Consider the following 18,369-nt stretch of genomic DNA (forward strand, 5'->3'; position numbering starts at 1 on the left):
TTTGCACATATGAATATGTCTATTTATATAATATAGTATCACCCATTTATAAAACTTATATCAAAATGTATATTTATAAAATAATATTATACTTTATTATAGAGATTTTGCAATGCGTTGTTTTTGAAAACGAGACGAAGTACAAAATCTTTGAAAATCAATATCACGAAAAAATGATAGTAGCCTACACGTGTAAGCTAGAGTACGTGTGGCGTGTCCAAAGAAAAAGACCGACATGGGAGCGGCAACCAATGCTTTTGGCTATTTCGTCTGCGTATAGTGCAGCATCGGCGTCGTTGTTGGTGGTCATCTGTCAGTCGCGGAAGCATATTGTAACCGTTTTGTTTCCAAAAAACTATGGACGAAAGAAAGCTGCACGAGATTTTGATCTTCATTGACTTATACGATATTAGATGGCCTCTCTTTCAAACGTTTAATGCCAAGAATGAAATATCTATAGAAAGATCAAAGAAAGAGATGATACAAGCTATAAGCTGACCGAGAGGTTTTCCGTGGCACGTTTAAATATATTAAGTTGTATATTATTTATAAATACATAATGCGAGATTTTTTTTATCGAACAACACTCATTACTTCAAAATCAATTAAATGTTCTTACTTTTTTGAATGACAACATACATTTTTAATTTCATATTCTGAAACGGAATATTTTTCGGAGTAATTCGAATATTTCGATGCATACAAATTGAAATTAAGACGAGTAGTTAATGAGTTATAAGTATTTAAAGTTTACATAAGCGGAGTAATAGCCCAACATTACCATACATTCCCACTCTACATAGGGGTAGCACGTTTATAGTGTTCACTAGTTATAAGAATCAGCCGCGTATCACTCATAATTAATTTTTGTGTATCGAAATAATCCGAAAAATATTCCGCTTTAGAAAATGAGATAAAAAATATATGTTATCATTAAAAAGAGTAAAAACTTAAAATAAATATATAACGATAAAAAGATGGTTTTTTGTCAAATGTTGTTTTATTACGACTAGTAATAAAGTAATTAAGTAAAAATAAAAACTATATCAAAAACATTAATAGATTTTGAAAATAATAATTAGTGTTGTTCGGTAAAAGAATCACACTGTAACTAAAATGAACTTGAATATTGCAGAACGAATAAAATAACAGAACGGTCATTGTTACAGATCGGTTTGATTGTGGCGATCCATTTCGCGCGTAGCAGTCGTCGTGTTCGTCGTACGTAATTTATTATACGCGAGCTTAACAATTAGTTGAAAACCGGTCGGTTGGCGGCGACTTGGTGAAACCAAAAGAATAGTAATATTATTCATTTATCATTATAATGTAATATATTATATATAATATACTATGTATTACATATATTTATATACATTTATTAGGTATATTATTCGAATATCTTATACTGTGTAATACACTAATACCGTGTAATTTCGACGTCTTGAGTAGGTATATACGTGTACGCGTGCTCATATGCGTATGTGTGCATGTGACGAGCGTGCAAAATGACCGGCTGAGGGCGTGCGATTTCATACCGTTTAATTGGGCTGCCCGACGACCCGGCGAGATCTGATTAGAAAAAGGAAATAAATGATCTTATACATCTAGATATGGTCGATTTAATAATAATAATAAGATCTAAATGCCAAGAGCAAGTGAACTCGGAATTTCGACTGTATCATTAAAGTATTATTGTTGGTAGAGAGCATTATCGTTTTATCGGCAGACGCTGCCACCTCCACCACTCAATCAGACAGGATAAAAATTGACGCGATATCGTTATCGCGGATTTTTTTATATTCGGTTTCGTTGTAAGTTATTATTTATTATTATTTTCATCTAAGTTATACGTCATATATCAATTATAACAGAATTAATAAATTGTAGTCGAGTCTGATCTCGAACCGTTGCGCGCAGCCACTGCGCCACGTTTTTTTTTTTTACCATCGTCGCCGGCAGCGAAGTTACACCAGAAAAATCATAATTAGGGGTTGGGATGATGCTGAACTATATCGTAATATTACTATACTTCCCGATCTCGATAATACGTTACGGTTTTCTTTAATACGAAACATTAAGTCGACTTTAGGATAGAGAGTGGTTGAGTGAGTGTGTGTGAGAGTGATTTTATTATAATATTGCCAGCGCTCGTATTTATAATAATATCACAGTACCTACCTGCAATAGTAATATATAAACTAAATTATAGCTATACTATCAACCGACAACTATTTGTTTTGCACTGCTGTAGGCACTAAACAATAATATTAAAAAAAAAAAAAATGTTTTTTATAACCGAGCCTCATAGTATAGACTTTTGAACGTATTCAAACCAACCAACAGCGTTCGTTTTAATAAGCACGTTGAATATACAGAGAACTTACTCTATAGAACGTAAGTACCAAAGTACTTATATATATATTTATAATATATAATACCATACATGCAGTGTATGTGTATTGCGGATCGCAGACAAACGCATGTGATACTTTAATGTAGAAATTATTTGCAGGATATGGAAACATGAAAATGGAAAGCATTTTTTTATCCGTAAGGAATAGGTAGGTAAGTACATTTTGATAATTGATTTTTAAATATAAACCTCGCAGGTTTCAAAAGGTTTCTCCTCTGCGATGTTTATGCAATCTGTTTCACGGAAGCCAATCACAATTAAAAAAGTAGTGAGATTATTACTTAAATATATGGATTTATTACTATACATTAAATCATTATCATTTATCACCATTGAAGAGCATTAAAGTATTGCTTAGCGAATACAATTGCATATACGTTAATCTCAGCTACTTGCATTTTAAAAGATTAATGACGATATTGTAAAACATAACGAACGATTTATTTCCTTCCTGGTAATAACGATTGACAAGGTTTATTATTTAGAAAACGAATAACAGTTGACGTTTTCAACAAAGTATGATAATAAAAGATTTAACATGAAATGGAGTTCTCTTTAATGTTTGCGTTCAATAATATTATTATACATTCAAATATTTATATTTCATTCTACAAGTACATAAAACATTACATTCGAATTCAGGATAATAACGCACAGACAGTTTTGATATAAATTTAAATATTGTAGAGTTAGCGATAAAGATTAAACATTGGTTGTTTTCGTCGAAATCGGTGACGAATATGTTAATGCATAGTATACGAGTGTAATAGAAAGTTGCTCAGTTGTGGATGGTTCATTATTTTCTTAAATAAATCAATAAATAAATTTAAATTATTTGCAAAGACGTGTTTACGGTTGGTGGTCTAGGGTATTTTAAATCGCCTTAGAATCAAACAAAATTAAATAAATAGGAATACAAGATATAGAAATATTTATTGAGATACTACATAGATAATAGTGATAAGTACAAAACTCAATTTCCATTATAATTGATACAAGTTTAAAACAATAAAGATACCTATATAACGTATACTGTACAGCATAAGGGTATAAGGGTATAAGTAGACGTTAAGCTGTAAAACAATTTTGTACTTTTTCTCCGCTAGGAAAATGCTAAGAATATACTACTGATGTTGGATTAAAAATTAAAAGAAAATAACGTTAAAAAATAAAATCAGGTAAAAACCAATGGTGAAATATTTGCAAAGTTTCGATTATTGTTTTAATTTATCATATTGTTAAAAACTTTTAGGATAGTCAAATGAACGAAATATTTATTTATGGATGTATACACATTTACCATATTAGTCACTGAAAACCAAATTATTTGATTGAAACATAAGAGTATATGAAGAATTTATTAATGTACGTATAATAATTCATAATAATGATGATTATATATAATAAAAGTTAATTGATGTTTATTTAGAAAAACGTAAATAGTATAAGCTGGCACAATTAGTTTATTTGATTATTATTTTTAGTTATTTTCAATGTAATATATTAAATAAGCAAACAATCAAAATAGTACTATTTTCTTGTTTACAACTTGATTGTGTATTTGACCTAAAAAGTAAAGTAAGCAAAATAATGATTTTCAATGTTTCTATTATATAATTTTGGTTTAGTTGTTTGGGTGTATATTTTCACTAAATCTATTTATCTTGGGCAAATAATCAAATAAGTAATATAGGTTATGTTTTAAATGTCTGGTTCAATTTCTCAAGTAATATTATATAATGTATTATGTATAAAAAATATTATAACTGATTTGTATTTTTTTTTCTGTGTGACAAGAACACATAAAATTTAAAATATAATTATAAGTTGAATAATAATATTGATTACTAGCTATAAAACGGTATACTTTTTATTCAATCAATAATTTTGATCATTTAAAATGTTTTGGTAATAACTACGAATATTAATGATACCAGCGACTAACGTACTTTTTTGATATCAAAATATTTAAAGAACTAATAAATAAAACTTAAAAAAACTTGAAATTGTTTTTACAATTTTACTTACTGGATTCTTGGATATTATTCTAAGTGTTCGTGATTTCCTCGAATAACTAACTTTTAGATTTTTAATGAAACGACGAATAGATGAATAAAAAATCTTTAAGAACATTTTCTGGTAACAAGTTGGAACTAGTTAGTACTGTAGGGGAGGGGTCAAAAGTAAACAAAATTCCTAGTATTCTTCGAAATAATTAAAAAAAAAAAAAATTATGAGGAAAAATAGGAATTTTACTTATAAAAATAAAATAAAATGTCGGTATTTAATCAAAAAAATGATAAATATAAGATATTATCAAAATTATCAATGTGCTAAATGATGGTTTCATTAAGTCAACCGTATTAACTTAATCTAAATGAGTTGATTTAAGACACAGATGTGAGTTTTCATAAGTTGTGTTTGGTCAGCCAGTGCTTATTACGCGTCAAAATTACAAGACTTTCCGTGTTTACTATTTGGTACGTAAGCCGCTGTACAACGGTTTTCTCCGTGTTTTGTTTTTTCTTTTAAATGAAAAAGCAACGAACGTAAGCTATAACTTTAGTAGGCATTGTGTTTTCCGTTCAATCTCCTACGCTCGCGAGTCGTGCTTAGAGACCATTTATCATCCCGTGTGGTTATCGCATAAATTCCTTTGACGTTTATAAACTTTCTGTTGACCGACAAGTGGAATCGCGGGTTGCCATCCAGTCGAACAAAAATCGGAAACGGATGTCAAAACAGTGACGCATCGATCGATAAGTGTCAAAAACCAGTATTTTACCAGTTTGAGAGTTGAGAGTATAATATGCAAATCGTCGACGATGGTTAAAACTAATAATAAACACGGTAGTGCGCCATAACAATACCTATTCATATTGTGGTTTTTCATATCGTGCAAACTAAAGCTTAATATTATCGCGTGAACGCTGACCCGTGTATATCGTATTGTCAATTTTATGTTCAAACGGAATTTTGGATGTATATTTTTTGAATATTTTTGCTGCTCGACAAATAAACTGCAGCAACCGAATAACTATGTAAGACATATGTTTGTTATCCGGTCGGAATTACGGGAAGCACAATACGGATATATCATATATATATATTTTACATATAATTATACACGTATCTTTACCGATCTCCAAGATCACTTGTATGCCGCGGCGGCTGTATGAATACACGATACCATAATAAACTTAACCTCTTTTTATAGAAGGTTTTCATTCGTTTTGATAAACAGTATTCGTCGTGTACAACCAACTATAACGTGTCTAATTTAAAATGGCTAGTGAGATAGTATAATATAATTAATAGATATATGATGAGATGTCAGCCTGTGGCGTCCCCATTTTCTAAGGGGAGAGGGATGGCTGACATTGTAATACTATTATAATATGTAATGTATTAAAAACATCGAGAGATAAACTCACTTCCAGGTATTTTTAGATTCCAGCACTAGCGGTATTAATAGTGATTGCATGTGGTATGATTAATGACGATACTTTATCACGGTGATCTGGAAGCGTACTTATATACATTTATAGTAAAGAGATTTAACACTGCAAAATATTTCATTAAGTAAATGATAATAATATATTGTTGTGGTTAAAATCCGATACAATACAAAATGTAAATGCTATTTATCGCATAATTGCAAGTGCAACTTCACGTCGTGCATAATATACATTTTGTTTAATAATAATTTATTAAAACTGGAAAAAGTAAAAAACTGGTACGTTATCATCACAGAAAAATACATAGTAGCTATACTAAACGAATACCTTAAGTTATATGCATTAACATTAGGTAACTTAGATCTAAAATAATTATAATCTAAATTCCCTAACGATGACGCCATGTCATAATATATAGATTGATTCATCAAGCATGTCCAGGGGTATACCTTCCTAAATAATGTGGTTATTGGTAATTATATTTTTAGATTTTTAAATATACCTACTTTAAGACCATATTTTCGAATCGTTAATGTTTTCGCAGCTTAATAATTGTTTCGAGAAACTGAAAACTCGTGTATTTCAAAGGAAAATTCTTCTTTTATACAGTACCTAAATTATTAAATGAATAATTTTTCTAAAAATGTTGAATTATTTAATTTTGTGTAAAAAGGATAATAAGCATATTGAAATAGGTTTGGAAACTAAGAGTTATAATGGTAATTCGATAAGTTTAGTAATTTATGTCATTCTATTAATATTTGTAATATTTATAAAAATGTTTCAAGTATATGCATTAGACCCACATTACTTATATTTTATTACTTTTCTATAACCATTTTTAAGGATTATTAACCTGAGTATAAACTTTTTAAAAGTTCTAAAAAAAATTATACTTTGAATAATTTACAGTGAAAAAGGTATAAAATCTTGATAATTTGAAAATAGAATTTTTAAGTGCATCTAAAATTTGAATCACTACGTTTCTGAAGAAGATAAAGGAGTAAAGATGCTTATTGAACCACTCTGTGGTATTTATTATGTACCTATAGCAACCAATCGGAGCACGTTTGCATACGAATAAAATACATACAATATATTGTATTTGTTTAAACAGCTTTGCAAAGACTGTTTCAATTAAAGCTCACCACCAAAAACTCTTTTGGTTTTTACACGGTGTTTAACTTTATACGCGATTATCGCAGTATATTTCGGTGCAGTCTCCGAAACGTTACGTTTTCGTGTCGCGTGCACGTAAGTGCTCTACTGCTCTATACATCAAGCTATATTGTGTTGGAACGGCAGACACTTTTTCCAGTATCTACTCTGTACTGAGTTTTGCGAAATCCATATAAAAGGACTTGTGACGGTGCGACGAGAGAGGGAAGAAAATATCATTTCACTACTAAGAGATCCGTCGGGCGCCCTTTGGCCACGACTTCTGTTTACCGCACACAAGCACACCGAAGACGACGACAATAATAATAAAACATTTTCTACGTCGCATTATTCGAAACTAGGTCGCCAACGAGGTATTGTGTGTGGTGTGTGTGCGGTCAAAATATCGTAGGAGAACGCGTTCTGTCAAGATTCTGAAACTACGATGGGTACTGCCACTGCAAAAGTCAAACAGCTTTTGTTTATTGCAACGCGTCCAGCGGGCAAGACGTTTATACATTATAAACATAAATATCGCAGTACGAAACTCAATCGTCGAATAATAAATACATTAAGCCATATTGTATTGTTATACGTATTTTATAAATATATATACGCATTTTGTTTTCGCGTCTTTTATGCACTGCGACAGTGCCTGGCAGTGCGGGGACTGTTGTACTCTTGCGATTTTTCAAGTGCGTCGGTAAATGTTGCAAAATTCGGGTTGAGATCTATACACGTATAATATAACACGTAACAATTACATATACCTAAAATATACGGTCGACTAAAAGGACAAAATGTAATGGAACGAGAGGCGTACGACAGACCCGATGTGTCATGTGTGTATATTGTGCAGCAGTGCACGTGGCGGTGCCCGACAAGATGATAAATTATGTTTTTTTAGAAATCCATCAGTCATACGCTGAGTTCAGGTAAAAAATCCGACATCTACGTCAACAATTTGGCCGCATGTTTCATAGTCATCAGCAAATAAAATATGTATAGTTACATCGAGCCGTAGTGCGATAAATTAATCGACGATGATGACCACAAGACGATTACGAACAATGAACCAATACATGACATTTTTACCTGGTGAAATTGCTATATCCATTTCCGCTGTGTATTTAAATTAAAACGCAATATATGGCGCTCACGAACTGCCTACCATCTGACCCTCGAATTTTCTCCTTGATTTTCTTTTAAAAAAAATTACTCGAATTGCCTCCCGATTACCAAAATAGGATTTACTTGAATCGTCCCCTATTTTAAGTAGTGACCCTCTTGTATTGGAATCGCCTCCAATAGTTATAATATTAATCTATTTAGGAATATATATATATATTATAGACTAATAGACATATTAAATAAACTGAGAAAATAAATGTTAATAAATAGTTGTAATATTTCAGTAAATAGACCGAATCAACAACAATAATTAATTAATAATAATAATAATAATAATAATAATAAATAGTCAATACATAAAATGATTTAGACGAAATATAATTTTGTTATACAATCAAAAACTTAAGTTTGTATATAATTATTATAGTTATACGAAAACAAAACTGACTGTGCTGAACTGGTAATGGCGGACTAATCATTAACTTATTAACAGTGATTGACAAGTTTGTTGCATTTGACAAATAAATTTATCTGGGAAATACTGTATGTCTTAAAATAATATTTATGAACATTGCGAAAATGCTGTAAATACGAGTAGATATAATAACCGAAAGTACACGTACAACTATCGATAATCTAAGTATGCCTCCGAAAACACCCAAAGGCAATTCGAGTGAAAAAATGTTACTTACCTAAATATGAGAGGCAATTCAAGTATCACCATGGTGATAACTCTTACATACAGAAGATTATAATTTATATTTTAAGTAAAAAAAAAGCAATCCAATTTTGTATGTCGGGCGTAATGGCATGCAATTGCCTCAGTTATTTTCAGTGTCACGTGAGAGGAACATAGACCAACATTTGGCTTAATATTTTGTATTTATTTTTTTATGAAGAAAGGGGATAACATTATTAAGTAAAGTGACCCGAAAACGTATTGAAGATTTGAAAACCACAGTGTTATAAGAATCACCTAGTTTAATACGAAGAATACAAAGGTTTTGTGATAACTTTTATTTTCTAAAACGGTCGCGTAAATAAATAAATTAGGTTATAAAGAGCTTTGGCAAGTTTATGCACATTACATTGTACATCGAGGTATTTGCGCACGTGTCGATTTTACCATTGAATTGAATTTATAAACCACGTTTTTGAATGATTCGCAAAGACGAAAACATCAAAGTACTATCAACAACAATTTATAAATTCAAAATTCTATACCTATACAGTATACACCTCTGAACCTCCTAATAGGACAATGATGTTTCAACTACGCTGCAATGTCTGAATTCCACTAGTGTCGCCAAAACATATATACAGAGTGTATCACAATGATCTGATACATCCAAATTCAAATTCAAATGTAATATTAATGCAAAATTGTCATATCGCCATCATATACTGTGTATTTCGAAAGTAGTAAATTCAATAGGTAACGCAACTCTATCATGTTATTTTGTCTACCCGATATGACAGTCATAACCACATAACCAAGTTACATCCATTGATCTTATGCGTTACAAATGTTAAAATAATATTGATCATATTGTAAATTGTACGTTAAGGCTATTTTCTATGTATCTCGTTGTAATCGTATACATCAATTTATAAACAAATTAAAATCATAATACGCACAAAAAATAAAGTACAACAAAAAAACATCAAAGAATTGATTATTTAAATTATATTAAATAAAAAAAAAAGAAGAAATTCCTTTTAAATTATTTTGATAATCTGTACGTAATTTGTATTTAAATGTGTGATAATATAATGTAATAATATAATCAAATATTACATAAAATGAAATCATATAATTAATCTGTCCTGTGATATAATAGTTTGTAATATATAATTTATGCTACTAAAACTCGGGCCGTAAATAAGTTGCCTAAAAAGATAATTCTAGATGCAATTAGGCAAATATTTTTTTTTTTTTTGTTTAGTTTAATCACAAATGTTAAATGTTTTTATTGAGTTCTTAATACTCGGAGTTTTCTTCGAAACACAAATGGAGTAGTCGCGGCTTTTGACATTTTTTGTTGCTTTTGTCGTTTTTGAAACTATTGTAGTTTTATTAAATGGAATGACGAAATTATAGAAGTTTCTATTGAATTCCAAATATTTTGTGTCTTGTTTAAAACGAAAGTATCTACTTGACAGCCATTACAATAATTTCATAGAAAATACAATAAAATATGATTACTGGAAGCTTTTATTTAGGTAAATATAAAAACTTTAAATTGAAAAAAGAAACCAATTTTTTTTATTATTTTATACACTATGTATGCAATATGCATCATATGTTTTTGAAATTACAATCGATTCAAAGTTCATTCTTTTAAATTATATTTTCTTCGACAGATTTCTCTATTCATATTTTGTAACTATAAATGATTTTTTTTATTTATATTTTTTGGTTATCTCAGATTCAGGCTTATTTGAAAATCATTTTTCAAAAAACCAATTATAAATAACTAATAAATAGTTCTATAATTATAAATTAATCATAGATTGTAAGGATAAAAAAAAAGCTCAGGGATAGTAATTCTGTCACGAGATTACACTCAATTTGCTTTACTTACTAACTTTGCGTTGCAGTGACTAGGTATTATTATAAGTCTCATGAGAATTTAGCTTAGGATTGCAGGTTACATGAGTGGGTATTATAAAGGTTTATATATTGTTATTTGGAAAACAATTAATCTACACTTCATAACAAAATTGAGCCAAGTTTGTTATGCAAAACCACATGATATCTATATTAATTTTAGCAATTTTTTCTACTAAAATAAAATTTGTTACTTGAATATATATTATATTCATCTTTATTGAGTCATAATATAATACTCGTAAGTTGGAATACGCCGATTTTTGTGTAATAACAAGATATAACACTATAAAAATTAAAAACAGTTAACGCATTGACTTTTTTTTTTTAATTTATATACATCCATAAACATGATAGGAAACTATGATTTATTACTAATACGTATATAATTTGATGTTATATAGACATAACATAAATTATAATATACTTAACAGAAATTATGTACTAAATCCTTGTATTGAAATTATATCTGATTCAACTATTTGAAACGGGTTTAAATTTGTATACGATTAAAATATGATAAATAATAATTAATAAAGTATGTCTAAACACTAAACAGTAAACTTCAAACTATACAAACAGAATCATTACTAAATTCAATAAAAAATCGTTTTAAAAAAATATCGTAATTTATGAATTAATTATAAACAAGTATTCTGAATACGAGGATAAATACATAGACATAATTGTAACAAAAATGTATTAAATGCACTGTATCTTGAGAATTTATTTTTATTGCAATTGAATTAAGGAATATAGTGGTTATCAAGAGGACAGCTTAATATATTTAACAGAGACCAAAGGTTATCCCGAAAAGAAATTTAATTAAATTCCAACCGTATATTTTCCAGTTTATAAGGATGTTTAAGGATTAATTTGTTTTTTGTTGTTGTTAAGTATAATGATTAAATAACATAAAAAAAAACCCATGTTATTGTGGAACATAATATTATAATAAATACGAAAAAAGGGATGTTTTTTTTTTATTCAAGCTATTAATAATCCTATAGCAATTACATTAAAATACAAAATAGCTATAGGCATTATCTGTTGATATTGTGCAGTTATATTTATAAACTATAAATTTTATGCTTCTATTAATAAAATCCGTTTTTCGAATTCCATTATTTAATGAATAAAACATAATTCAATATTATATTAATATTACAGTACGGTGCACGCAGTTTTCTTGAATATCCGCTACGTAATATTTTCTATTGAACAATCGGGTGCTTGTGATTTTCCCGGATTATGAAAATAAATTAGGACGAGCGTTGATTATGCGCTATTATTATACGCATGATGAGTGTCGCGGATGGTGAGCGTGCAGCGGCGGTGCGGTGTGGTAACAACCTTTAATGTGCTAAGCGCTTTTGCGCGGAAAGTGGTAACAGTATATAGGTTTAATGGTATCATTTGAATAATAATGTCATTTCATGTTTTTTTAACGATTTTTAAGTCATGGTTCGAAACTTACGCGCACATACAACAAATTTTAATAATAAAATGCCAAAAGCTTTTACGGATATGATGGTTGCAGTATAATACGCGTTATAAATATAACGTGCATAGCGTATTATTCGCGTGAGCGTGTGTGTGTTTATATTATATTTATGCGCCACGTACCGCGAAAATGTTGTTTTTTTGTCTATTCTGATGTATTGATGACGGTCGTTATGTAGGATATATTATAAAGATAATTTGCTGAAATAATTATAGATAATACTGTTACAGAAGACTTAAGTATTACAATATTGTCTATAAACACTCTAAACTATTAAGCGCATCGAAGTTGAATGAACAATAAACGTTTTATTGAGTACACATTTTTTATGATTAATAGTAGGTATACAATATCATAAATTTAATGGTATGACATATTATTTTTTTATTATTTATTCACACATAAATATATATAACATGTACATTAATACGATTGTATTTTATACATAATATATTGATTTATTTATTTTGAATTATATACAATCTACAAATATTTTGATTTTTACAATAAGTGTAAGTGATTATACGTAATATGTAAGTTTATTAACAATTTTTATAATTTGAAAAGGAGGCTTTTGTGACAGACTCGATCAAAGACTAGCGCTACATCTATGAAGTCGCCAGTGCATATTAGCTTTTTTCTAAGTACATAAGCTATTTTGTCAATTATATAATGAACTTGGTGTATGGTTGAATTATTGTAACAAAAACCAAATTGGGTATTGGGAGGTAAGCTTTGGTGGCAAATAGGGTACGTTTTAAGATAAGTTTTTTAAAGATCTCTGAAAAATAGGGAAGAAAATGAATAGGTCAGCATGAATCCAAGGAGTCGGGGGAGGTATCCCACGTTTCAACGCTTGGGAATCATGATATAAAATATTTATATATATTATGTATTTTACATTTACAATATTAAATATAATACACCAGGGTATAAACCGTTTGAACAAATCGACCCAAAATGTGATTTGTTTAGGCAAGTGTTTTATCTACCAAAAATATTGTTTGAATAAATATAAATAAGTTTATACGTTAATAATTATAGTACTGTGTATTCTCAACTTAAAAATAAAAAAAATATAATAAAATCACACACGATATACATTATTAAAATTTGCTAGTAAAATCTGACTTTAAAAACGACATTGAGTGTAGTGCTATTGTAATATAATAATGTTCAATCAAAAATTAATAAAATGAAATGAAATGACATCATCAAACCATCAAAGTACACATCGCTTGCCCAGGTAAATATTATACCACTCGTCCAAACGACCACCTCTCATACATCACACAAATATGAATTTAATATCATTATTGCAGCACAAGTCAATAATTATCATGTAAGATAACCCTAATTGTCCCTCCACCAAATAAATAAATTAAAACTATAAAGCCAGGTTTACTCCGTTTGAATTTAAAATATACAGCGTACGCCGTGTACACGTGCCAATAATTATAAATATGCACAATACAAACAAATTTCGGTTTAATTTAGAATTGTTTTGATTGCATATCACTCTGACCTCCCATAACCATATCAATTCATTTTCACAATAAACAAAAATTAATAATACTAATTTATATACTTTCACTCTTGTTTACGCTTAAAACGCATGTGTACTAATTTCAATTAATTAGATAAAACACAAATTTCTGAACAAAAATATGTTTGTAACTATTCTTCATGTTTTTTTTTTTTTACATTTTTTAAACTGTAATCATAATTTTTTTATTGTTTTGGTATGGATCAGAAGCCAATATTTAACTGGCCGGAATCGTTTCAAGTTTAGATACAATTGGAGTAATAGATTGACAAATTGACATTTTGTTAAGTAGTACTGTGACCGGTTGCGTGCCACTCGATATTATATAGGCGTCTGCAGTTTTAACAATAATAATAACATTATATTGTTATAGATGATATATAATAATAAGTAATAACATGTTATACGGGGTGGCCGAGGAGAGGCTTATAGAAAAAAAATTAAGACACAGCAGTAGGCTTTCGGCGCGCGGTAGGTAGTCGTCCTGGTCTCCGGAGTGTATTTAGACGGCGGTGAGCCAAACGCCGCGCCGTTTCGAGCTTAATACGCTTATAATACGAAATACAATAATAATATTATAATGTGCGTATATTATAGTTATAGTACAATCGTATTGTGCACACGAATACGGACGCAGCTTAGGTCATCTGTCGTGGGTGGTATACCTACGACCTATGTCTTTGCTCCGTGTGCCATGTGATTATTTAGTGTATATTATAATATAACAATAATATATCGTCGCGGGACTCGAATACTCTACTCCGGCGTGGCTCATTAAAACGGCGTGTGTGTGTGTGTGTGTGTGTGTGTGTGTCGAGTAGATCTGAACGCAACCGCAGGCCACATAATTCGCCGCCACCGCCGCCATCAATCCGTAGCGCGTTAAATCGATTCGCGCAGTAATAGTTTTTAATTATATACGTGTCAATTTGGATTTGCATTCGAAACGATGTATCCTTAACGCTTCCGCGACGTGTTGGTACACGCCACCACGTCGGAATCGTCTCCTCGCATAATTTATTATTATTATTATTATTATCATTATTATTGTTGTTGCTGTTAAGATAATGGTAATAATAATATTATCGTGCGAAATCGCGAGCTCTGCGTACATTGTATAACTAAAGACCGGGAAATTTTTTTCGTGAAGATTAACACCACACAGGTGTTTCACGTCCCCCGACGTTATATTCATGGTCCGCAATCCTCGACAACAAAAAACTGATTTTTATATTCGTTTCATACAATATATTAGACCGGACTACAAGACTATAATGTACTCACGAGAACATGCACAGTGCACTTACACGCATATACATATTATTATTATTATTATTATGTTCACTTATAATAATATATGAACAGTTGCGGATAAACAACATAATTAAACCAGTTACGTGTTGGGTGTTATTTTATTTTAATTTAAATTTCTTTATTTAAAATGAATTCGGGATTCGCTATGTGTCTAATATTGAAAAGAAAAAAATCAAATTTAAAACTGTCTTCGTGTAAAATAATTATTACATTTTTTCCATAAATATTAATACAGAATTACAAAAGTTAGGAACACTGTTTTAATTGGATAAATTATTGTTTTCGACCAAATAATTTGTTTAATTTATAATATATTGGATTACCTAATATGGTTGTTCTTAAACAAATGAACGTCAAAAATTAAATCATCAAATAGTGTAACGATAACTAATTTATTTTCAACGTATTATAATTTATAATGTAAATTGTTATCGACTGGGTAGTGGCCAGTGGGCGAGTGTCCAATTTGAACTAGACAGCTTAAGACATGGAAAACATAATAAACCTACAAGAGAAGCATTACTAAATAGTTTTTATAATATCTTACTGTTATTTTTTCACTGGTTTTTGAATTTTGGAATCTCAAGCGACAAAACTCTGAAAAAACAAACAAAACGTTAAATTGTATACAACGTCGAGTCATGAAAATACCCTACCCCGCTAGATAAATATATACAAAAGTGAATATTTATAAATAAGACTTAAAAACAAATACTACATATAACTATAAATAGTAGGAAATCAATATTCACCGCATTATGATACTATATATGAGGTGATTCTTAAAAAAACCACTTATTAGTCATTATCCCTGTCAGTTTTTATATAATTTGAAATGTGTTGAACATTACATTATTTTTTTAGTATGGTCATCTCTAAATAATTATAATCATTAATTACCATTATATTGTTTTATATTCTTAAGCTAAATATTTTTTTGTCAAATCAGCTAATGAATATCGTTAAATTAATATATAGTTTACAATTGTATATGAGTAATTCAAATTATTGTAGACATTTTAAAGTAATGCAACACAATTTCACGCGCGGGTATACTGCCATTTCATAATTTTCCACAAATATATCTAATATAACATATAATATACTAATGTTAATAAAAACAACTATTCGTTCAATATTTTATACCTAACCTAACCTAACCTATCTATAAAGAATTTATATATTTTATATATTTATATTAAAGATTTTCTTAGAAACGTTTCGTATCAGAATATGATGAAAATTAAAATCAAGATTGTCATTAAAAATTAAAAGTTTGTATAAAAAACGTTTTGTTCATATAAAGATTGAATATTATGAAAATAGGTGCATAAACGGTATAAAAAAACAATTTTTTTCTAAAGAATAGGTAAACTTTTCAACGAGGATAACGAATACGTTCAATGTTAAACCAATCACGCTGTATTATTATACACAAAGTATATTATATTAAATAAATTGCAAGTCTCTGGATTATTATTTTAGACAATTAGTTCGAGTGTTGGCGTATTATATATGTAATAATACAATATCAGTATGGATTACGTGAGGGATGAGCGTTTGGCTAGTATAGCACTGTTGCGTGTACTGTGCTAGCAAGGTAAACATATGGGTCTTGAAACTAAGTCAAGCTTACCATTGGACGTGCGTTATTAAATTATAGCCACGAGTCTTGTACAACCCTTTACGCGCGTGTAGATAGAACCTATATAAATTGTAGAAAAATAATAAATATTTTATATTCGCGGTGTACAACATATAATATAATAATTGTAAATATTTGTAATCATATTACACAGCATGTACATATTTTGTAGCGTTGTAACCGCCACCATCGCATTACCTGCCTGAAATCGAAAACTTGAAACGATCACGTCATAGAAAGTTCTCAGTTTCGTTTACAACTACTGAACGTATGCCGACGTATTAGAAGAAGCGCTACAGTAATTCGCGTTTTTCTGCTGAGCATACGGGCCCACGATATTTACACACGTGCGCTTATAATAATATGTTTAGGTGTACCTACTTAATAATATATACGCAGTTTAGAATGTATCGTATTTTATTTTTGGTTCGTCGAAACGGCCAATATTTTGTTATTGGTATTTTTTTCTTACTCCATTATACTCATTAATCGGTACATAATAAATATGTAATACGTTATCCCAGTGGTGTTAGTTATACCGGAATAATTAATTCATAGTTACTCTTCACCGACAGACATAATATATAATATTATAATATATCTGTATAGGTACGTATATAGTTGTACCAGTTTTTTTTTTCAAAGTTATTTAATTTATAGCGTTTTATAACCTTATACATTATAATATTTATATATATATATATATGTATAGCTATATTATAATACGATACCACTGACAAAATAATAACATTATGTTCCTCTGGCTACCCAAGTTTTTGGTCGAATCGCCGTGTTTTATTCTCGATTAAGAGTATATTATAATATAGGCAATAATTATATTTATTACTTTCTCGTATATACAGTCGTTGTAACAATCAACGTACACACAGACAATATTATAATATTATATATATATAATGTAATATGCGCCTAAAGATTTCCCGATTATTTTAGATAGGCACCTATAGTGAATTTTGACACTCACACACACACACACACACACACACACATACACACACACACACACACACACACACACACACACACACACACATTGCGTCGTTTTTATACACGTCTGTCGTATTACACGACGGCGCTGGTTACCTTGACGGTCCTGTTTTAGCTATACAATAGATTAGCTTCATATAATATAGTTTCGATGATTAATAATGATGATAGTGTTAAGACTTAACGCGTTAACCGTAATGTCTTTGTTATTAAATAAGACAAATAGCCGATCGGTAACATATTTTACGGTGTATAAAGACGTAGAGATTATGTACAGAGATCTAATGCTGCGATTATCCTATATATATATTCTGTATAAATGATGTGCGTAGTATTATTACTTCTTCTACCGGCGCGTCCCGTTATATACATTTAATTAAATCGGTTGACTTTTTTTTTGTTTTGTTTCTTTTACAGTTATCATAACATCGCGCAACATTACGAATACACTCGTATCACATTGTATACTACACGTGCGAAATCGTACGTCATACACCGCGAATACCAAATGCACTATTGATTTATACGTACAGTGCCAAATTATATTCGACATATTAAACGCAGAGCACGCCCGTCGC

At 29.7% G+C, this 18,369-nt stretch overlaps 1 protein-coding gene across 7 annotated transcripts in view; it reads right to left on the reverse strand.

Annotated features, from left to right (window-relative positions):
• Positions 1-18,369, reverse strand: part of LOC132929312 (cardioacceleratory peptide receptor) — a 207,399-nt gene that overhangs the window by 128,577 nt on the left and 60,453 nt on the right. For 6 of the 7 annotated variants that reach the window (XM_060994580.1, XM_060994581.1, XM_060994576.1 and 3 more), the window contains exon 2: positions 15,686-15,735. The exons of the other annotated variant lie outside the window; for it this stretch is intronic. The gene's annotated coding sequence lies outside the window, so the exon portion shown is untranslated. The remainder of the gene's footprint in view (positions 1-15,685; positions 15,736-18,369) is intronic. 7 annotated transcript variants of the gene reach the window in all.

The sequence above is a fragment of the Rhopalosiphum padi genome, chromosome 4 (assembly GCF_020882245.1).
Source record: "Rhopalosiphum padi isolate XX-2018 chromosome 4, ASM2088224v1, whole genome shotgun sequence".
NCBI classification, from domain to species: Eukaryota; Metazoa; Arthropoda; class Insecta; order Hemiptera; family Aphididae; genus Rhopalosiphum; species Rhopalosiphum padi.